General features: G+C 43.8%; 1 long non-coding RNA gene across 2 annotated transcripts; it reads left to right on the top strand.

The window, feature by feature from the left end:
* The first annotated feature begins 1,261 nt into the window (after positions 1–1,261).
* LOC117244297 lies at positions 1,262–22,364 on the top strand. Of its 2 annotated transcripts, XR_004497112.1 has the most exons (5): positions 1,262–1,470; positions 7,149–7,290; positions 10,824–10,866; positions 21,858–21,896; positions 22,114–22,364. It is a non-coding gene; the product is annotated as an uncharacterized LOC117244297 (long non-coding RNA). The 2 variants fall into 2 exon arrangements; XR_004497111.1 differs by lacking the exons at positions 1,262–1,470; positions 7,149–7,290 and adding an exon at positions 9,832–10,301.
* Positions 22,365–22,704: the final 340 nt, after the last annotated feature.

The raw sequence follows: 22,704 nt of genomic DNA, 5'->3' as shown, positions 1-22,704 counted from the left end.
AGGAAGGAAAGTTCCCTTTGCCTGACCACATACATAGGGCACTTAGTGAGAAAGATGCAGAGATGCACAGACAAGGCACCATTGTTCTCTACTGCATCCACAGCAGTATCTCAGATCTTCAGGACACCTATATTTATATAATAGTATACAGGTCTAAGTGATCTTAAACTGTTTTGTACACATGCTGTAGAATAGCTCATACATCCAGAAAGGCAGATAAATGTGCTAGGTATGTAAATGTTTCTGTGAAAGCCCAGGATTCAGGTATGGATTTATTGAGGTTCCGAATGCTGAAAGCTCTGCCTCACCGTACTGTAAGCACACAATTTTACCTGGAAAAAAACCACTGGAAACACAGGGGTATAACAAATACTGCACAAGACAGTGCTTCAGGAGGGTACACAACCTGAGCTGAGCACCCTGCCCTCACCAGACAAACCTTGGAGCTTGTACTGATCCAACTGCTGAGCTGAAGCTGCCCTCAGCCTCCCCTGCACTCCCCAGTACCCAAACTCAGCATCTCTAACCACTCCCAAAGTAAAAAACATTGCTCTCTCTGCTTTCAAATGTGGACAGAAGTATTTGGAAGACAGTTGTTTTAAGGAGATTCAATTTCAATTTCACACTGATATTGGCATTTTCCAGGGCCTTGTGCCTCCACACTTCACTGCATGGAAGGTCTTCTTTGGTAGGTGAGGAACCACTGAAGCCAGCTGGACTATGGAGAAAGTGTTGTGCAAAATAGGGCCCAGTGCCATCACAAGAGGAACCTGATCTCTGATTGTCATGGCTCTCAGCCTCAGGAGTCATAAATTGTGTTGGTCTGCTGGAGCTGTAAGCATGTATGTAACCCCATGCACCCATAAAGCCCCTGTGGATGAAATCCAGGATAAATCCACACACATTTGGGAAGGACAGGACTGGCTCATACCTCACAACCAGTGGCACACATTCACCCTTAGTTGCATTGAAGAAGGAACACAGCAACAATGTGTTAGTGCTGAGAGGTTTAATCATGATTATTATGAGGGGTGAGCTTAACTGAGTCCTTCTCAGGAGGCACCATAAAAGCTTTTAAAATACCTAGAAGGAATCATTCTGAATCTGGTTTTATTTGTGTTGGGGAACCAGGACTAGTTTTGGTGGTGTCAGCACGGGTGCAGAGGTGTAAAATAGGTGTGAAAGAAGATCAACCAAATTACTTTAAGAACTGAAGGACAGGCTCTAAGATAGAAGGCTTTGCAGATTTGTGTCTCTAAATAGCTTTCTTCCATTTCTATGAGCAAGCAGCAGGAACAGCTGAGTGCTAAAGAAACAGCTGGCCTTCAGTGATAAGGGGTAGCTGTCACTTCATTGTGAAGTCTGAAAAACTTTATATTTAGAAGCAGAGGGGAGAGCCATCACCAGCCACACCCTGAAAACTGAACTGTTTTGCCGTTTCTTTGCCGCCTGCACTTGGTGATTGGAATGGTAATATTTACAATTTTAAATGTTACAGTGTCTTTCTTTTCCAAAATCTGTCCTCTAGCATGACTTAGCATGTAAGATCAGTGACATCAGAGCTGTTGACTGCCCTGATCTGTGGTGAGGACAGAGATCTGAAGCTGATGATCAATAATTCAAGAAACTTCATTCGCTATTTCCCACATATGGCCTTAAAGAAATAATTAGGCCTACCCTGCTTTTCAGATTTGGGTCATTGAATCTGCTGCATGTTTCTTTCTTCTCTCTTTCAAAATTCCATACTACATCATATCCTTGTGTCCAGGGATAAGCCCTTCACTGTGCCTTGGACTCCCTCCCTCTGTTTTCTTGGGTGTTGAAAGGTTTAAGTAATTAGCAAAGACTAACTCATCTGCCCACATATGAGGGGATCTGCACTCAGGGCTGGCACTGACAAGTTTCATCTCCCTGACTCAGTATCTCAAATTCCATTTAATTCTTCATCTTACCTGTGATTCAGATCATGAACTCTGTTTCCTAGATACAGAAACCAAAACACCTGAAAGTTGAAGGTGGAACTTCTGGTGGAAGTTTCAAAAATAACAGTTTTGTCGGTGCCCAAGCCCAGTTTGAGACACTTTGATTCTATTTACTCTGCCAAGTAAAGAAGTTCCCCACCCCAATCTCAAATGGCAGGTGTCACTGCATGTGCTTGGCCCTGTATCTAGACTGCTACTGGTGCACATGTGGCTTTTAGTCATCATTTTATGTGTGGTTTGCTTTTAGTTTGGGGTGGTTTCTCAAAGTTCAAAGTACCCAAAGATGGGTGGCAGCACATGAGAGAGCTGTTTTCAGACCTTAAGCTGAGGTTACATGAAGGTGTGTGGGGTGTTGGGGTTAATGAGTTGCTGCTGCAGTGTTGAAGGACTGTGTCCTGTGGAGGAGTCATGTCTGTGCAATCTCACCCTATGAGCTTTCTGGGTTGATCCTCGACCTGTCATACCCCTTGAGCTGCACCCAGGCGTTGGCTTGGCAAAGAGCTTGGTCCAAGGATCACAACAACAAATAGTATGGATACTGTGGATTCCTGTGGACCTGAGTGGCTTCCATGCATTTGGTGGGCTCTCTATGTGAAGCTCGCTAGCCCAGCTTGCTGCCTGGCCTTGACCAGTTGTTTGCTGCAGTGTTTGAATCACCAGCTTTTCCAAAGCAGTTGAATTTTTCCTGATTTTGCTTGGGATTTAGCATGGGCTTATGTAATGCTATGGTACACACATGCTTGAAAGCCAAATCTAAAAAGAAAAAGTACTTCAAACTGAATGCCAGTCCCTTGTAACGTTCTTTTCCTGTTAATTGCTGTTATTATGAAAGACAACATTTGTATCTTAGTGTCCTTGAGAGTTTGGCTGCAGGGAGCTCGCATGCCCCTCTCTGCCAGCACTCCCCAGCCAGCGAGACATGCAGTGCCCTGACGCCAGGCCCTGCAGCCATTCCTGTGAGCAGGCATGAAATTATTCTTAACTGATTGAAGTGAAGCATAGATTGAAAAGCTTGAGAGACATTGCTTTATTCCATCATCCTGCTCTGCCTAAACCATGCCTGGCAATTTTAAATAGCGTCATCCTAAAAATTCCTTCTGACACTGTATCACTGAAAGTGCTTTACAGAAGGCAGTGGTATCACTGCTTTCATTTTAAAAGACAAAAAATAAATGAGATGGGGCAAAACAACTGGCCAGTACCACTCAGCAAAGGCAGGGCAAGGGTCAGGAGGATGGCTGGGCATCCCAGTGCCCAGTCTGGCTTGAATGGCATTATGGTATACTGCAGTATAAGGATTTGTTATGTTATTTCAGATCTGAATCTCAGAGATGTCATGGCCTTATTTCATTCCCTTGGTGTAGGAAAAAGGCTTTGTATTGCATTAATCTTCCACAAGGGGCCTTGCGTACACTTGTATTGCATTAAGCTTCCACAAAATATATAGACAAGCGCAGTGCAAAGAGGCTTTGAAGAAATCATGGCTCAGACCCACTTTGTTAAAGTGCTTTTGGGGGCCATGGGCATCTGCCTGAGGTCACTGCTTGAACAAGCTGGCAAATTAAACATTTCTCCTTTAGCTGATAAAATCAGGCCTTCTTATTGTGTGACTGTGACACAAACACATCATATAGAAGTAAAAGAATATTCTACCTCACTGTGATCATCTTCTAAGCTGCCTTGATGCTTAGCACCCTGCTGCAGTCCAGGACAGACAGAGAAACAGAGCAGGGTTGTGCATTTGTGCTACCAAACAAAGCTAAAAACACCTGCCTTTAGCAAACAGAATGTTCACTAAAGGAGGGAGGAAACTGTGAGCTTTATGAACGAAATCAGGCAGTGGTAACACAGTCTCAATTACAAAAAACAGCATTTTCTTACCCAAGGTACCTGCGTATCTGTCAGTCATGTCTTCTGAGTTTATAGGAAGAAACCCAAATGAATTTGTATTGGTTTTTGGTGTGAAAATCCATTAAGATATGGAAGAATGATGTCATGCATCCTATTGAGACCAGCAAAGTAGTTAGCAGCCATTAATCTACAGTATATTTGTTACAGAGGAGGAACCAAGAAAGAAAAAGTTGTATTTACAAATTTAAGCATGGAGATTTCTCACCTGGGTGCTTGGACATGCAAAATCTACTGAGTTTTAGTCTGGGTGAATCAGCTAATGAAATGAGAAGGAAATTAGAGCTGCGATGTCTTTCCATAAACCCACTCTCCAGGAACCAAGCGCATGCATACCTATATGGGAGAGCAGGTTTTTTCAGAGGACAGATATCTGTAACATATTAATAGGGCTGCAGCAATTATGTATGCAAATTGTTGAGTTCTGTTCCCAGTAGGGAAAAAATAATACCTAATGTGGTTGATGCAAATCTGCTGCCAGCCATAGGATTCTATCATTTGTATCAGCTGTGATGGAACCAAGTGAATCTGTGATGGAAAGATTGCAGGTACATCCCATATTGTACAGTAATGGTAATACACTGCATTTCTATAGTGTGTCCAACTCACGCATTTTAAACTGCTTAGTCAAGATTTTCCAGTTCAGGCATTTAATAGATATTAATAATTAGGCAAATAAAATGCTGTTCAGCTGAATGAGGGAGGAATCAGTATTGATCCCGAGCCTCATGCTGCTGATATAGTTAGGTCAGTATTATCATGCTGGAGATAAGAGAGCTTGTCCATCAATACACACGTTTGAGAGAAGATCAAAACAGCCCAGGTGGTAAATAACCTGGACACTTGCCTGCAGGACCTAAAATTAGAGATCAGCACAAAGACTTGGCAGGTGAATACTCAGCAGATGCTGTCTTATCTCTCTATTTGCTTTGGAAGATTGGGGCTGACCCAAAACATGTTGAAATCAATTTGTATCTTCTCCTTTATTTCAATTGGCTATGCACTAGCCTCTAATCAGTTGTGGACCTAATCAAATGATTTTTCTCATTGCCAGCTAATTACTCCTATGGAGAAATGAAACTGGATGCTAGATGAGCACTCTGTAGGAACTGTATCTATACTGTAAATAGTTTAGAATAAAAAATTATGGGCTTGATTTCACACTGTCTTACAATCTCTTATTCCACCTAAAATAAGGACAATTTCCCACTCTTTTATTGGTATGAGTATGGAATTTGAGTGAAGAGTCAAGTGAAATGACTGTAACAAGCTCCCTTCCTTATGCAACAAAAAACAGCTACTGCAAGCAGGAAATCATTGGCTCTGAGAATCCAAGAGAGGAAGAAGCAGTGCATTTAAATTGCAACAAGGAGGTTGGATTTCAACAAAATATTCTGTTGGTGAGGACCGTGAACATGGGGCTGGGACACCTGGAGAGCCTTTGGCACCTCCAGCTTTGCTCCAGCCCCAGGCAGGGGATGGAGCACCCAGAGATTTCCTGGGCCATTGTTGCCAGTGCCTGGTTGGAATTCTGCCACAATTTGTGGAAAAATGCAAGGACAAGGACAAATTCAGTGCCATTGCTTTGTGCTGATGGGCCGTTTGTTCTTTTTGACACATGGCAAAGCAGGAAACATGGAAATGTGAAATCTGCAATTAATTAGATAATGGGAAATCAATCATGCTGAAAAGTATCTAAATGTTGTCAGACTCCAGCTATAGCTTTGTGGATAGGACTGATCTAGTGATCATTTTCTTTAGGGATCACAAGTCAAAGTCTGCATAGGTCTGGCCAACTGATCCTATGTGCAGCTTCCCTGTAATAATTCCCAGCTAAAGCTTCAAGCTGAGTGTTGGGTTTGAGGCATTGCATGAGACACTGAATTTCAGGAAAGGGAAGATCTTTGCTCAACAATCCCAAAAAACTTCTTTGACATCATGGAGGGGAAAAGAAATTAACTCCACAAAAGGCACATCTTGCATGGAAACAATCTTGCATACAAAAAAAGAGGCCACCTAAACTGCAGTGTGTGTGGACCAGAATCTGAGATGCTGTAGCATGCAGTGGTTATGACCCAGCCTTATAGGACCCATAGAGCACTGTGTCTGCAAAATGTGTCATATGCAAAATGCAAACATTCATATGAGTCAGCAGTGCCTTGGCATCCAGAAGTACCAACCATGTCCTGGGGGGCGTCAGGCCCAGCATTGCCAGTGGGGACAGGGAGGGGATTCTCCTGCTCTGCTCTAGGGCAGCCTCACCTTGAGTCCTGGGGGCAGTTTTGGGTGCCATTATAGAAGCAGGATATAAAGCTACTATAGAGCATGCAAAGGAAGGCAACAAAGGTGGTGAGGGGCCTCAAGGGGAAACCATATGAGGAGAGGCTGAGGGGTCTGTTCAGCCTGGAGGAGACTGAGGGGAGACATCATTGAAGTAACAAATTCTTTATGAGGGGAAGAGGAGGGGCAGACACTGATCTCTTTTCTGTGGTGACAATGACAGGCCCTGAAGGAATGGCCTGAAGTTGTGTCAGGGGAGGTTTAGGTTGGATATTAGGGAAAGGTTCTTTACCCAGAGGGTGGTTGGGCACTGGAACAGGCTCCCCAGGGCAGTGGTCACAGCACCAGGCCTAACAGAGTTCAACAAGCATTTGGACAACTCTCCCAGGCCCATGGTGTGATTTTTGGAGTGTCCTGTGCAGACCTAGGAGTTGGATTTTGATGATCTTTTTGGGCCCCTCCCGACTCAGGATATTCTATGATTCTGTGATCTAGCCTCAGGCAGATATTTACCCTTCAAGTGTCATGTAGAGTGCCATGTTCTTTTTGTTGATTTTAGCATTGAGAGAAAATTTTGTTAACAAGGCACTAGTGAGATGGAAGAAAATGGGGGGCAGGATGGAGAATTTAACTTGGTTTATTTGTTTTCCTTCCAGCTTTCCACAGGTCTATTTTTTTACCTTGTACTTGGCTCTGTGTCTCTGATCCCTTCTGTCCTGTTTTTGTTCACCTTCCTTTGTTGCCGATGGTTTCACGCTGTTTCCATTCCTCTCCTTTCGTGTGACACAGATTCTCTGCCTGAGCCCCGTCCAAGGTGTTGGACTCCCTGCAGTTACAGCACAGTCTCAACACCAGGGACATGACTTCCTGCTTCTCTGACAGCGTCTGCATTGTGTAACTGAATGTGTGTTTTATCAAACCACAGAAAAGAAGTTTCAGGGCATTACTTAATGGATTCTTGTTTTTCTACCTTCTCAGGACACTGGCAGCTCTTCACCTCTTCTTCATTGTTGCTAGTCTCTTGGTATCTACAGGAGACTACTCTAGATAATCTACACACAGCAAGAGAGCTTTGCTTAATGTGAAGACCTTACAGTCAGCACAGAGAAAACAGATAAAGGTATGAGAAAGTTATTATGAATAAACCTTCCCTATGCAAAGGGAAGTAGAAACAGAAAAATCCTTGGATCTCATTACTAGGGAAATGATACCTGTAGTAACTTGGATATCTCACACCCAGTTCAGGGCTTTCACCACAAAACAGTCCTTCTGTTCACTGGGACCAGGGTAACACAGGGATGGATTTTTACTTTTTTGTCCCTTTCAGATGTGCTAAAGAGGGTGGAAGGTAGGACCTGTACCAGACAACTGACACAGCAGTATTGGGACAGGGCACTTCACCACTCACTCCTTCATGTGGGGAGTCTAACTTACGCCAAGTCACTCTGTCACCTCTTTTGTTTTTGAATGAAATGTTGAGGGCTGTTTAAAAGTGCTAAGTATATTGGCAGTTATCCCAAGGGATGAGAAGATCACTAGTAGTATATTCTTCTATTTAAAAAGATAGGTGTAATATTCAGAGGTCCACTGATGAGACTTAAAGCTTTAACATCTAATAACCATCTATCTGTAGTTTGCAGACATCCCTGATCTACAGCTACAAGGTATTTGAATTAGCATCCTAACTTCTGTAAACTTAGAAAGTCCCTGAAGAGAGGTAACCTCTGATTGCTGATCAGTAGTACTGCTTAGTTCTGAAACACTGACACAAACCACTCTATAGCTGTGCATGAGCAAAGGCTGACACAACCACACAAAAGGTATCTATAAGTCTTTTTCGACATCAGGAAGAAAATCCTTATCTTTGGTCTTATTCTCCTGTTTGCATTCTTGTCTTTGCCTCCCAAATTCAGATACATGTTTTACACTAGACAGGCAGTATCTCAGTATGATGGCTTAAGGAAAAAGAGGTCAGTGGTATTACCTCGGTGTGACCTCTGTTTTCATTTTCTGTAACTTTGACATCTAATCAAACACACATTAAACTATCCAAAATGCACACATCTGGGCTCTCTGTAGAGTATGTTTGTTTTATTTTTTAAAGCTTTGCTTACCTGTGGAGTCTACTGTTTACTGTATGATGCTTTTTGCCACTTAGGCACTATGCTTAATCAGATTTGTAAATTAATTCTCTCCTGGGGTTTTTCTTTGTGTGTTCAGAAAGAATAAAAAGTGTTAATGACACACTTCAAAACACACACTGGTTACATTAGTCATCCTCTCAGCATAATAGTTTTATGGAGAACACTTTCAGTTTAAAAAAAACCGTACATTTCCTTTAATCCACTTTATTTCCCCCACTTTTGATCCCTAGAGTTATGTTACATGTTAGTAAACAGCTACACAACATGCAAAGGCTGTAATTGCCTTTTTTTTTTTTTTTTTTTGCTAGAGGAAAAGAGCTACTGTTTACATCTTGAAATATCTATTATTACTTCTTATTATATATTCAACTGAAAACATTTTCATATGGGAACTTTGCCTTGTTCTGGAAGATGGAAAGCTGTTTGTGAAAATGAGCACTGATGCATCACAACATGTCTTCCTCCTGCTCTCCCTGAGCTATTCCTCTAGCTCAGCAGTCCCAACCCACGTCAGGGCTGATGCTGGAAGGGAAAGGGCAGCTTGGGTGGGGAGCACCAAACTCACCATCCGTGTTGCTCTACTTCTCCCCGATGGGACCCCTCTGTCCCACCCCCCGTGGTGAGAGCCTGCTAGTCTCAGGGCACAGGCGGCGGAGGGGGTCCTGGAGTGGATACAACTCAAAGTATCTAGACACAGGAGGCTCAAACTTGCTGGAATAATCCCGGGTTTATTGTCTGTCATCTATCCAGGGCAAGAGAGAGAGCGAAGTGCTCTGGGTCTTCTCTCTTATACCTGGGGGCAGGGGTGATCAGGGGATGCAGGGAGGTCACAGCCAATGGGAAGGGGGAAGGGAAAGAAGGTTCTCAGGTAGGAACTAACATTACACAAACCAGAGGTGGGTTTTACCCTTGGGAGGTACCAAGATTTTTAGATGCACTACAACACATCCGTGCTGCCCATACCTTTGCAGACAGACCATCCCTCACAGATCATGCCCCTTCCTTGTCAAGCTGCTCAAAGCACCTCCTAGTCAACAAAACCCTCCTGTGGCAAACATTGCAAAGTGGGAAAGAATTTTCACAGCAGAAGATGTCACTAATGTTGGTGACATGTTGGAGGAGAGGGTGCTTGGCCAGCACTGCAGCGCCCCTTGACAAGAAAGGAGGACTGCCATGGCCACTGCACTGCAGCCCCAGAGCTGCAGTGACAACAAACTGCAGCTGATCACCTTGGAAGTGACGGGTACTTCCCAGAAGTCATTTCATGGACAAGAAGTCCATTTCCAATGACAGACAAATGTGGCTGCAATTCTTACTTTAAGCCAGTGGGCCCAACAGAAAATCTCTCCTCATACTGCTCAGTCATCCTCGTAGTCTCCAGGAGTCTTATCTACACACCCCACCCCAACCCACTCACTCCCCCAGTCTCTCGGTCCTTTGTGTTTCACAGGAAACAAGTAGATAAACCACATCTTTCAATTTCCTAATTATGCAAAAACATAAAAACTCCTAAACTTTCAGAAGCTCAAAAATGCTGAAGTGGTTGGAAAAAACAGGCAAAGAGAAGACCTGAAACCAAATGGGGATTTCACACTGGGATGTCAAATATTACAACGATGAGGGGTGTGCTCACAGCACACTCACGTGGTTTTGCTGAAACAGAACAGTGTGGATGGTAAAGAGAGCCCCATCTTAGAGGAAGGACCCATCAGGAGGAAAATCTCTTGTCTGATGGAGCAATCCATGATTCTGAGAAGAGAAAGCATTGCGTTGATTGTTGCAGAGAGGAACTTGCTCAGCTCAGTGGGGAGGAACCTGGCTCTAGCACTGCTCTCCAGCAGGACCCTGGGGATTTCTAGACATGTTTTTGGCCAGACCACTTCTTCTCTCCCAGCCTCCCTCTTTCCTTGGATCTGTGCCTGCCTCAGAGTTGTGGAATAACCAGGACTTCATCCATTCTGCACCAATGTGGGCACAAACAACTGCAGTAAGTGCATGAAATGGAGCCCTAGCAAGAAGCCAGAGAGCAGCTGTGCCTGTGCTGTGGCTCCCCCATTTTTGAGTGCCACAGTCAGTGCCTGTCCCATTGCCTTCACCGTGGCTGTCACATGTTTGTGTTCCTGGGACACCTGGAGAGGCTGAGTTCATCCCATCAGTGCAGCTGCTTGTTCCCTTCGTCCAGGTTTCACATGTTCACTCTCCCATCTTCTCCTTCTTACCAGTTGCTTCAGACCACGATTTGATCCTTTCAGAATTTTCCCATGGTTGGTAATTTTGGGAAATGGGAAGGGCATCCAACAAACTGAACCTGCAGAGTAGGTGGTCTGGTGGTGAGTGCAGCCTGTCAGAGCCCTGCTGCTAGCAGGGAATGCTGCAGCTCATGGTACCAGTACTTACAGAGCCATTTTTTCCCCAGTTCCCATATCGTAACAGCCTGTATAGGTCTCTAGCTTCTTGCTTGCTATTTCCTTGTTAAAATATCTGTATTGTTTTTTTCTTTTTCCTTCAGAAACAGCAGAGTGACATGGACGAAGGAGGATTCCCTGATTCTGGTGAGTTCTGGCAATGAGTTCCACAATTGTCAGCTAGATGCCAAGAAACCCATGACATTCACAAGCAACAACTCACATTTGTTTCCTTAGCAGCTCTTCTGTTCTCTGGTGCATTGTCAAGGAAAAAGGGAGAGGGCAGGTTCATCAAGCACTCCTGGCCAGTCTTGCAGGCAGCTTGTAGGATTGGAGGACTGACAAGCAGGGCATGGGCAGGGCTTTCTGCAGCCTGTGCTGCTGCTTTGACATTGAATTACTCAGTTCCTGTAGGTTAACATGGTTACCAGTAAATATAAAGGAAAAGGTGTGTTAAAACATCAGTTTGAAAGGCAAGACTGTTGTGAGGATCTGAGCACTTCCTCCTGAGAAAAAGCCTTGGCCTGGTAGAGCTGTGCTGTCTGCAGAGCAGCTGCACTACCTTGTCCTGGATGAGGACTGTCCTGTCCCAAATCTGCCCCAGCCTCTCTTTCTGTTTCCACACTAGGAGTAGAACATGAGGGTGGTATCTCTGTGGCTCTCCAACTCCTGCTTTAACCAAGAGGATGTTTATTTCCTGCAAAGGAAAGCACAGTCAGTTGTCATGCTAGAGGAAAATAAAACACAGGGCCAGATTGGTATATTTTACACATCTTCATGGAGATTTCATCAGAGCTTAACTTGGCTAATCAAACCAAGCCCTAATTTTGTGCACCACTAGTGGACAAGCTCAGGGGACTTATGCATAGACAAGGAGATGCTCAGTTTGTTCCCAGTGTGGTTGTCACATCAGACAGTCCCAGCTGGAGTCAGCATTGGTTATCCTGTATTGAAAATGGACACTGACCACATGGAGCTTGGGAAATGGAAAAATATTATATTATATTAATGCTGCAGATATTACACATTCCTAGCGATCTGCTACTGAATGGTGCCACATGGCTTCACTGCGTGATGCTTGTCCGGCACGTTTGTTTCTCTGGTGAAACTTGGTTCCTTCAAAACACCCTGTAGGCTGAGGCATTGCAGGTTGTCCTGTATGACCCTGAGAATCAGAAATTCATGGAAGCATTAGGATCAGGAACATGGACTTTTTAGGTGGGGAAGGACTTTCTGTCCTTTCTGTGCGTAATGGTGGCCTTGGGAGTGGACTAGAGAATCATGCAGCAAAGCATCTTGACTCCATGGGGCTTCTGCATCTTCCTGTTGTTTCTTGCAATTCCTTTATCGATATCCATGGTGGAATGAACAATCATGCCCATTTCAACCTAACATTGTCCCATTTTCCTTTGGTACTATTACACATAGCAATCATTTTTGGCCACAAGCATTTTAATTTTTGTTAATTGAGGTATTTCTCACAACAAAAATCTTTCTAAGTCAGGTTACTGTTTTCCCTTATTGTGAATATTCATTCAGCACTTACCTTTGCCAAAGATGATGTAGTGCAAGCAGGTGTCACAGCCGTACTTTCAGCCATACGGAAAACACATTTCATTTCTGACAGCGATCCTGCTGTTTCAGTAGAAGCCTACCCCATGCAGAGATAGGCTGGTTAGATCAAACTGTACTAATTGCAGAGTGATTTGGAAATCTGTTCCACTTGCAAACAGAACAAATCCAACACTTTGTAACATTGAATTAACAAAGGTCACATTTCATAAATATTACCAAGCAATTTTCATAGTTAATGCAGCAGGCTGGTTAATGATTAGAGCAGTAAACTTCTGACGTACAGCCATGATGAATAAGGGACATATTTTTACAGCTTCCGTTATTATTGCCTCAGGGATCTTAACTAAAAGCAGCAGAAATTATTAGGGTCCAACATATCTTTAAAATCTAACCAATCATGCTATATCTGGTCTTCCCAATGGCTTGTGTGTTACAAACAAGAAAATTCAAGAGATTTTAGAGTAACAGTCAGATTCTCAGTGGGAAAAAAAAAGCATGCTGCTTTCAATCTAGTTCCACTGGACTCTGCAATGTAAAAACCAGTTTTGGTAAGCAGTGGGAACTGGCATAACTCATGTTAAGAAGTGATAGAATTCTCCCTCTTGCCCCAGCTGCTGGATCTGCTGGATCAGATTTAACTTTAGTAAAGATGTAGTTCTGCTCTGAGAACTGATCCCAGGGACTGGCTCCCCTCCCAAAACTTGGTCTCAACTGAGTCAAAACACCTTTTCTTAGATTGGAATGAATTACCTGAGCAATAATCTTGATGAAATCTGTGGGATTAGCTCTGTAGGGAACCAGTGTTGAACATGTTTTAAGTAAGGGAAGGCGATGGAATGATCCTGGGATTAAAGAGAAATCTTGGGCCCAGGTATAAACAGAGGACTTAAAACCAGTGAATGTAACTTCCCAGAACTTAATTAGGCATGTTTTTATCTGATACCCACACACTCATAGACAACCTCTATTTCTCAGTAGGGTTTTATCTTCTGTGAGCCATTTGTGTGTGAATTTGATGGGTTAGAAAACCTTGGGTTAGAACTATGGCACAACTGCCATCCAGCAGTGCTTAAGGGTGGAGGGCTTGGGAATCAGCAAAATTCCAGCAGGGATTTAATATTTCTTTCATCCAGAAGAAACTGTCAGGGATGGAAAGTGGCTAATGTCAATCTGTAATTCATTTTTTGAGAGAAATGATGTTTGAAACATGCAGTGATGTCCAAGTGCTCAGATGAAGAGATGGAACTTGTTACATCTCCATTTGGGAAAGCTGTTTGATGAGATGAAATGTGAATTGTCCATGCAGTGACACCATTTGGACATGACAGGTTTTAATTTTCAAGTTTTAGGTGCTCATGCTCTGAGGTCTTTCAGAACCTAAACCTAAAAATGTAATTCCTTGAAAACCTAGTGCAATTAAAGTGGCAAAAAAGCAAAACCAAACCAAATAAAACCCCAACATTCATGCAAGTAGCAGCTCAGCTAAACAAAATATAACCCTAATTGTGAAAGCCAGCCTAAAGCAGCATCAGGACGAGAGTCAGAAGAAACCTAAAAGGCTTTTCCCACAGCTGGACCCAGGGGACCCCGACAGGCAGAGGTTTGCAGGATCACTGCTCCCTGGAGGGCTCACCCTGACTGCAGACAGCACTTTCTCTCGCCCTGCCTCCAGCCCAGCTGGAACAGGCTGAAAAATAACTGGAAGTTTCTTGTCAGAGCAGACGCACAGCACAGCCAGTTCTTCATTGACAAATGAGCGAAAGAAAACAAAATATCACACTGTCATTTAAAAATAGCTTCAGCAGAAATACCATGGGCAGTGCTTTCACCAAGCAGAGATCAGCGACTGATTAGGGAGGGTTATCAGTGTACCTGGTGCCGGATAAAACCCGATCCCGCTGCAAGGCACTCTCACTCAGCTGGACAGATTGTGGGGGTGTGATGAATGCCTGAGAAACTCTAGAAGTTTTCTGATAATGCAGGAGTTCGAAACAAGGGGTTTCTGCTCCTGCCTGCAATGCAGCTTTAGGAAAGGTCCATGTGGTCTGATGATGCCAAGTGCCATTTCTGGATTTCGGTGGGACAGGGCTATTCCCTTTTCATGCCAAATGCAAGCTGGCTTGGTCCACTGCCAAAGTGGGGAGAGCTATGCAAGGGTGATGCCTCCTGTAAATGACAGTGAAGGATTTGTAAGGGAGAGGCACCACTGCAAAGTTCAGCCCAGGTCTGGAGACTTCCATAAGTGACATCTGTGCCTTGTAGCCATGCTCTGAACTGGTATAGTTTGAACACAGAGTTGAACAGATGATTTTGGGAAGTCAATCCATTAAGTGTTCGTGCAGAGTCATCAGAGTAATTTTTAAAGCACAGCGTGTGTGACATGCAACAGTTTTCCAATGGCAGAGCTCAAATTGCATGACCTAGGATTTAGGGTTATTGCAAATTCAACATTCTTTCTGGTCTTCTGTATCTTGATTCTGCTTATACAAAGAATTCAGGTGTTAAAATGAATGTATTTTTTTAACCTGTTTATTGTAAAGTACTTAGGCATCATTTAATTTGCAAATGTTATTTGGATCTATTTGCATTATTCCAATTATTTGACCCAATGGGGGAATTAATATTCACTAGCTGAAGAAAATTGTGCAATGAACAAAAACACATCAGTTTGCTTAAGAGACTCTAGAATATATTTAAAGACAAAAGAATAAATTGATGGGAAGAAATCAAGAGCAATCCTGAGCTTTTCTGAGATGGTTTAATTTGTTTGTTTGTGGTAGTCCCCTCAAGACGTACCTTGACCCATCACTTGTCTAAAACTTCGTATCAGGAGCTGTGGCTGAAATCCAGATGCTTGAAACACTGTCAGTACTGAAAAAAGAAAACAAGTATATTAGAAGAAAAGCAACTGGATGAGTAGCTTTGCTAGGTCAAGTGTCATTCTCATGACCCTAAGATTAAAGATCTTTCCTGTTTTTATGTATCCTGACTGTTTTCAACACGTGACTGCAAAGGCGAAGCACAGAACAATGGAAATATGTGCAAAACCATCAAAACCACAGAAAGAGACAAGTCAGGTAATATGGTGATCTATCCTAAAGCAAGGAACCCCGCTCCTGGGGCTGCCCTTGCAGCTGGCACCTATCCAGAGCTGATTGTGTGCCCTGATGGTTGGATCCCATCATCTGCAGCATGCTCAGGATAGCACAGTCCCTGCCTGCACACTCAGGACTGAGGACATGGCATCTGCTGCCTTGCCAAAGCCACTTCATGGAGTGGGCAACACCCCAAGAGCGCAGCAGTGCCTGGAGTCAGCGTGGCACTCCCCTGCCCCTGAGGTACAGCTGTTCACAGTCATGTTGTGCAACAAGCAGGGGGATGCAGAAGCCTCATTCTGGGTCTCCTTGCAGAAGTATCAGGTCATCTTGCACCCATCCTTTCCCCTCCTTTTGTCCCATTCCCAGGATCTTGGCCATGCAGAGTACCCACTGTTCGTGCTCTTCCAGACTATCTTCAAAATGCTGTCTCAGGTGATTCTCTAATCTCCCAGAGAGCTGCATGTCTGAGAATTCCCTTCCTGCACAACGTCTGTTACCTGGTGGGATCCACCTGGGCCATTTCTGAGGGCAGTACCAGATCCATCACACCACTGGGATTCCTGCTCTCCCATCATGAAGCCAGGGCATTATTTAGGACTGGTTCTTCACTAAAGCAATGAGTTACTGTTCTTCACCCTGAGGGAACAGCAAGTGACACCTTAGGCTTTTCACTCCCAGGTCAGTTGCTTCTGCTCCAGGCCCCACCTGAAAGGAAAACCAGCTGCCCCAGCTCACCCAGTAAACTGAAGGTGGGAAAATGCAACTCACTCAGCACAGCCTGTAGCTGTATCTATTCAGCCTGGACCAGTGACTCTGACAATTTTGCTGCTGAGATCCCCTGCAGGAAGGAGAATACTGAATACAAGCTGTCAAAATGCCTTTTAGCATTAGCAGGATACTCTGCTCTAGGCAGAGGAAGATAGATACAAAGCCTTAAGCTGTTCCTGGCTTCACAGAGCAGCAGACAGCAAAATACATGTGGCTGTATTGGGACACGCTGTTTTCAAAGCCCTGTGTGATAGCACCAAGTGGCATAAATCAGAATTACCTGTCACAAACTGTATGTCTCCGTGGCCATTTCTCCAGTCCCAGCTGAGCAGCAGCTCAGACTCTCTGAGACAGTGGTTACACTGGAAAGAAGACAAATATGTAAAAAAAGCACTGATGTATGAAAAAAATATTGAAATGCATCCCTCTAGTAAGTAGTGCCGAGGATGTGTTAGGGCAGGAACAATGAGGGGCTTTCCTGATTCCTGAGAACCTAGAACTGGCTCCAAGAGCTGCTTTCTTTAGCATCAATTTCACATTTTGGCCTTTCTGTATGAAGAAATGGAGGACTCTGCCCCAACGTGTGCTTTCTGCAGCCCCAGGGTGTCCAGTGTTTCTCTAAAACATTCTGCAAATTTAAAGCTCAGCCCATCCCCAGGGAACTTGTGGAGCGAGGCCAGCAGCACATCCTCCTGGAAGCAGCTAATGACTGAGCTGCTAAATACTTCACATTCCTCATGGACACCAATCCAGACTCGAAGATGCACTGGAAACCTGACACGGAGGTTGCTCAGCATAAAACATTTGCCTCAGGGAACTCTTCTGAATAGCAACAAGTCAAAACCCCAGTCCAGACCTCGCGTCCAGATCCAAGCCATATCCTAACCAGACTCAAAAGCCTAAATGTAGGGAGTCACAATCTGGGCCTCTGCCTGCTCTGGAGACCAACCCTTTGGCTCTGGATTCCTGGTGCTGAGCTACTGCCCACCTGTGGTATTTAAAGACCTTTTTCTTAATTACCTTCCACAGCTCCAGGTTCTGTTGGGGTGCCATCCTCCTCTCCAAAGTCTCTGCTTGCCTTGGGTTAAGTAACTCACTGCAAGACACTCTAACCAGGATTGTTTTAAAACAAAGTTAGGTGTTGGTTTCTTTTCACCCTCCAGTTTGGGTGAAGTCACCATGGTGTGTGAGCAGGTTAGCAGTGAAAAGCAGCCTGGCACTTACACTGCCAGACAAGTTCTTGGCATTGTGCTATGGTAACTGAACAACATCCATGGCTCTCAAAAGTACTTTCCATATAGGAGGTCAAGATATTAAGAGCAGATTTTGTAGAGTTCAACACCAACACATGCTACTGAAAACAAAAGATGTTTCTGAAAAGCTAAGTCAAAAGTAATTTGTCCATGAACACAAAGTTTGCTGCTGGGATCAAGGTGTCAGGGCCCATAGCTGCTACCCCAGACCTGCTGCTCCAGCATTTTGGGTAAGAGGCTGAGAGTAGATGTATTTTTGCAAAGAAGTCCTGTTCTTAGCTGGATTCAAGCATAGAGAAATCAGGACAACATCTTCATAAATTAATTTCCTTCTACCTTCCTCACTCATCATTGACTTGTTCCCATACTTTTTGGCAGCCTCCAGCACCATTTTTCTTTTCTCCAGACTTCTGTGCTGCTTCTGTGCAGAGGTAAGCTCATGTAAGAGAGGCTTAGACAGAAAGAAAAACAAACAGCTAAGGTCCATATTTTAAGTATTGTTGATATATACATTTTGATATATACATGTTGATGTATACATTGTTGATATATTCTGACGTCACTTATTTCTTAGAGCAAGAAATCATTTGTATGTGTCAAAAACCTAAAGAAAACCCTGAAGTGCTGAATTTATCCTTTCTAACATAATAGTTATAAAAAGAAGGTACCATTTGCTATCTGGTTCTTACAACATTACATCCAGGTGATCTTTCCACTTGTCCTGGAGTTTGTTCTGAGGTGCTGCTGTGCTTTGCTCATTATTGCTAATACTGTTCTGCAAGGTTATGAGAAGATGAGACAACACAGAGCTTTTCAAATTGAGGTTTCAGGAAGGAGAGACACATATCTCTCCAGTCTGTTGGGGGAAAGAATGAAAAATAAATTGCTCGGGTGATCTGCAGTTGCTGGCTATTAATTCCTTTGAGGATTTTGTATTGCTTCCAAGGCAAATACAAGATTAGCTGATGGAGTAATGGAGTAGTATGGGATAGAGATCACATGGGGGCTCTTGTAAAACAGATGTTATTTATTTAGCCTATGCAGAGAAAACCTTCTTACAGATGTAATTTTATATGTTCAACATGATGTCTCTGTGCCCAGTAGCCCCCCAGTATAACTTGAGATGCCAGGGTTCCTGCCTTTGTGATCTCCCAGGCAGGGACAGCTGCCCTTACAACCACCCCTGCTCAAGCGAATGCTCCATCAGGAAGTCATAGTGCAACCACTTGACAATGTGCAGAAGTGAGCAGTTAAAAAAGCAACCTGGCTGCGGGAAGTTAAGTGGAAAACAAAACAGGTCTCAGTCACCTGAAAACTTCCTGCTGATTCACCCAGCTGCAGGGACTGCCCATGCCAGCTGCACCCGTCGGTGGTGGTGCTTGGAAGAAATGCTGCTGCTGTAAGAATGCTGCTATTTTGTAAAAGCATTTGCAGGACCTTCCAGTGCCAGATATCCAGACGTGCTAATGCAAAATGCATTAGCCCAAGCAGCAGGAGCTCCAGGGCTGCTGGCGCCATTGAGTTCCACTCATTTCATCTTTATTATAAATACTGCATTGTCGTCTCATTCTTTTCTCTCATCCTCTCTTTAGAAAAGAATTATAAGGCTCTAGTTGACTGGTCCCTTTGACTTAGTACAGTTGTTAAACCACAGGCAGTAAATACCTCTTTCAATTGTTTAAGGCGGATGTATTTATTTCATTGGAACAACTGAATGAAATCTGTAAGAGCTAAAGAATCCCCCCTTTCACGGCAGCTCTGCTTTTCTACCTCTAAGCTGAATGCAAAAGGAACTCTTCCTTAAACCTGCCGGGTGAAATCAGCCCACCTTCAGGCTCCCCACTCTCAGCAGACTTTTTTGTGGTTCAAGAAGTATTGCAGACCTCCAAAGACTCACCGCCTACTTGTAAATAGTGATCTTTCACCAGGCAGATCTCAGCTGACAAATGTTAATTGTTATGCAAACTATCCAGACGATGAGCTCTTCTCCCAGGACTGAAGGGCAGCCACCTCCCAGATGAAACGAGGCAGCTGTTTAAACAGTGCGGGGTGCGCTGCCCCGGCTGCCAGAGCAGCGGGAGAGCCGAGTGGTGCGAGCCCAGCTGGAGCTGTGCCATGCCACCATGGTTAACACCCCCGCTTTTGTGGAGGAAACCTCCACAGCACAGCTTGAGAACTTTAACTGACCCCACGCCATCAGGAAGATGATGCTGTTTCAGTGGAAAACAGATATATAAAAATTGTTTCTTTGGGCTCATGTGGTGGAATGCTCCCCACTTCAACTGGGAAAAACAAATTCTGATTGTTAGGGCAGAATAAGGATGGGAAAGCAATGCTTTTCCCAGACCAGAGGATTTGAAAGGGACCAGGGATGCTGAGAATCCCATGCAAACCTTGTTCTTACCAGAAGGCAGGTCCTTGCCTGAGGCAGGTGGTACTGTTGGGCCAGGGCTCCCAATGGAGTCCCCTGGGAAGCTCAGAACCAGCTCCCATTCTTGTGAAAGGCTCCATTGGTGCTGCTCATAACTCCACCATAGGCTGAAAGGAATTTTAAACGTGCTATCAGCTCATTTTTCCTTCTAGTCCCGTTTAGTCCCTGTTCCTTCTCTCCTGCACTGCTCCAGTGCAGGGTCTTTGGGATCACTATCAAGATTAAGAGACATCCCGGAAAAACAGAGGGACTCACCACAGCTATTTGTAAAAACTGCCCTGACGGGGCTGGTGGGGACTCTGTGAGCAGCAAGTCCTGCCCTTTGCCTGTGCAGCCCGCAGAGAGCATGGCCTTAGTGAGGACGAGGTAGTTCAGCAGTGTAGAACAGCTCCAGGAGTGAAAGGTGCCACTTGCTGTTCCCATGCCTTGGATCAGGCTGGATGCAGAGAAAATTTACATTTCAAACCCTGTATGAGATGTGCATGATAGTGGTATGAGACCATTAGTGTGTGTTGCCAAATTATTGGTTATCAGCCACATCATTGCACTTCTGCAGTAAAAACCTACACTTTTCTGGCCACCAGATATCATGGAAAAATGTTTATTCCCTGGCAGTTACTTAGGATAATTTTCAGAGATTGCTGTGTTCCTGATGAATGGAGAACTACTTCTGTATGTGGCTGTGTTGAATTTCTGAGCACTGAACCAGGGCTTCATGCCATCCAGTACTCTTTGGGATGGTTTCAGAGGTTTTGTTGCTTGTTTTCATTTTTAAGATAGCTCTGTACTATTGCAGCAGGGAACTTCAGTTTGTATCTTTCTTGGTTTGGTTTTGTTCAGTTTGGGTTTTTTTAATAAATAAAATGCTTTATCCCACCTGTACCTGTGTAGTCTTCAGCTGTAGAGGACTTAATGAGTTTGACCCAGAGCATTTTGAAACAAAAATACATAGAAATCAAAAACAGAGGAAGGACTAAAATTTGAAGATTCAGACAACAAGAAAGTTTCCAATGATTTCTACTTTCTTGAAATTTAATAGCAGCATATTCATTGATTTAAGTGGCAGCAGGACGACATTCTACTTAAAAGGGAAATAAATGGCATTTAACCAAAAAAATCTCTTCCAACCTCACATCTCCGTCCCTGTTTTTGCATCAGTTCCCAGTATCAGGCTGAGCAAAACAGCCATGTGCTATTTCCATGCTCCACTTTGACCTTCAACAGCTCCCTCTGGCAACTTATTTTACAAAATATGGGAAAACTCCTTCCTCAAAGGCCTGTAAAGCCATGAATTCAGTTGCCAGGGCAGGCCACCCATTCCTCTCAGCAAGAGCTCTTGGCTCAGCCCACAATGTCCACAGTTGTTTTCAACTGAGACTGTGCTGATAAGGGGATTTCCTTTCAAGTGGAAAAGCATAAACTATATTTATATGCAGATAATTTCCTATTTGTTGGGTTTAACTTAACAGGCTGAATTTCTGGCCTGTCTCTCCAGTGCTCTCCGACCACATGAAACATATTCACAATTGTCTGGGTGGGAGTTGTTTTGCCAGAAGCTGGAGAGATGCCACAGTGCAGCTGCTGTGGAAGGCAGAGGTAGAAGGACATAGCCAGTCCTCCTTACTCTGCTTTTTCTGTAAGGAGCTAACACACACCACAGCACCTGCTTAGCATTTGCTACTACATTCATTACAGGTACTTGTGCCGCTGACCCATCATTTGTTCATTATCTTGGAAAAGTTATATGTATTTTGATCAAAAATTTTAAAAGAGAAATCCCTGAAGTATAACTAATGCCTGCTGAGCCACCCTGAGGAGTCAGTGATTTTGCAGGCAAGAAAGACCATGCTCAGCTAAGGAGCAGGAGAGATTGAATTACATGAGTAGTAGAGGAAGGATTTACTGAAAAAGCTGGTAGAAGATTCTCAAACTATTAATGACCAGAAGGAAGGGAATATCAAACCAGCAGTACTTCATGTTCATCTGGGAAACTTACTCCATTCTTCTCTGCAGGGATTTCCAGAGGATGAGACCCCAGTTCACGGCAAACTGGTAATTATTAATCTTCTCTGTATCCATTTACACTTGCAAAACACCTTAGGATCCCTCCCTGCAGGAATTGTTCATGTTTCTTGTATTACCTGGGGGTTTTATATTGCATTCAGTTCACTGACTGTCAGGGGAGTATGCTCTTGAGGTTTAAAAAGGTTTTATTTAAATATATATTCCTCTAATGTTGTACATCTGGTTTTGTTTAAACTCGTTTCAGAAATCCTTTGTTTTCTGGGTCCTTTACTGCTGGTCCATCTAAACTGTGGATGTTACCAGCAGCTCTAACTGAGCCAGTGTCCTTTCCAAGATCAGGATTCTTCCAGTTTCACCCTCCTGGGAACTCATGTGGGAGTGGATCAATGTACACAAAGGTTTTGCAGGGGAATGTCCTAAAGTCACTTTTGTTTTATACTCTGAACGTCCATAAAATAATAAAAACATCTCCAAAAGACAATAAATACCTGAAAGTCTTACCCTTTCTGGGAGCCCTTAGTGCTTCTTGTGTCCTTTGATCTTTGAGTCAGTGTCCTTCAAGAAACAGCACATAGCTCTGGTCCACCCATCTCCAGACAATCTCCTGGTTCTAGAAAGAGTTTTTTTCAGTTTTGGAGTGCTGTCTGTGCCTTCTGCAGTAGAATCTTGTATCTTAAATCTTTCACTTGTGTTTTCTGTTCTTTTCTTTTGAAGTAGAAATGTTGTACGAGACCCCAAGAGATCTAAGGACAGTGTTGATGTTCCCTGCTGCCTTGAGTTACAGCTGAGATAATTCCTCTGCTGTGAAATGGTCGTTAATCAGACCTGAAAGTTA

This window comes from Parus major, chromosome 4, assembly GCF_001522545.3.
Source record: "Parus major isolate Abel chromosome 4, Parus_major1.1, whole genome shotgun sequence".
NCBI classification, from domain to species: domain Eukaryota; kingdom Metazoa; phylum Chordata; class Aves; order Passeriformes; family Paridae; genus Parus; species Parus major.
The sequence above is the reverse complement of the archived record's forward strand: the minus strand, read 5'-3'. Positions and strand labels throughout refer to the sequence as shown.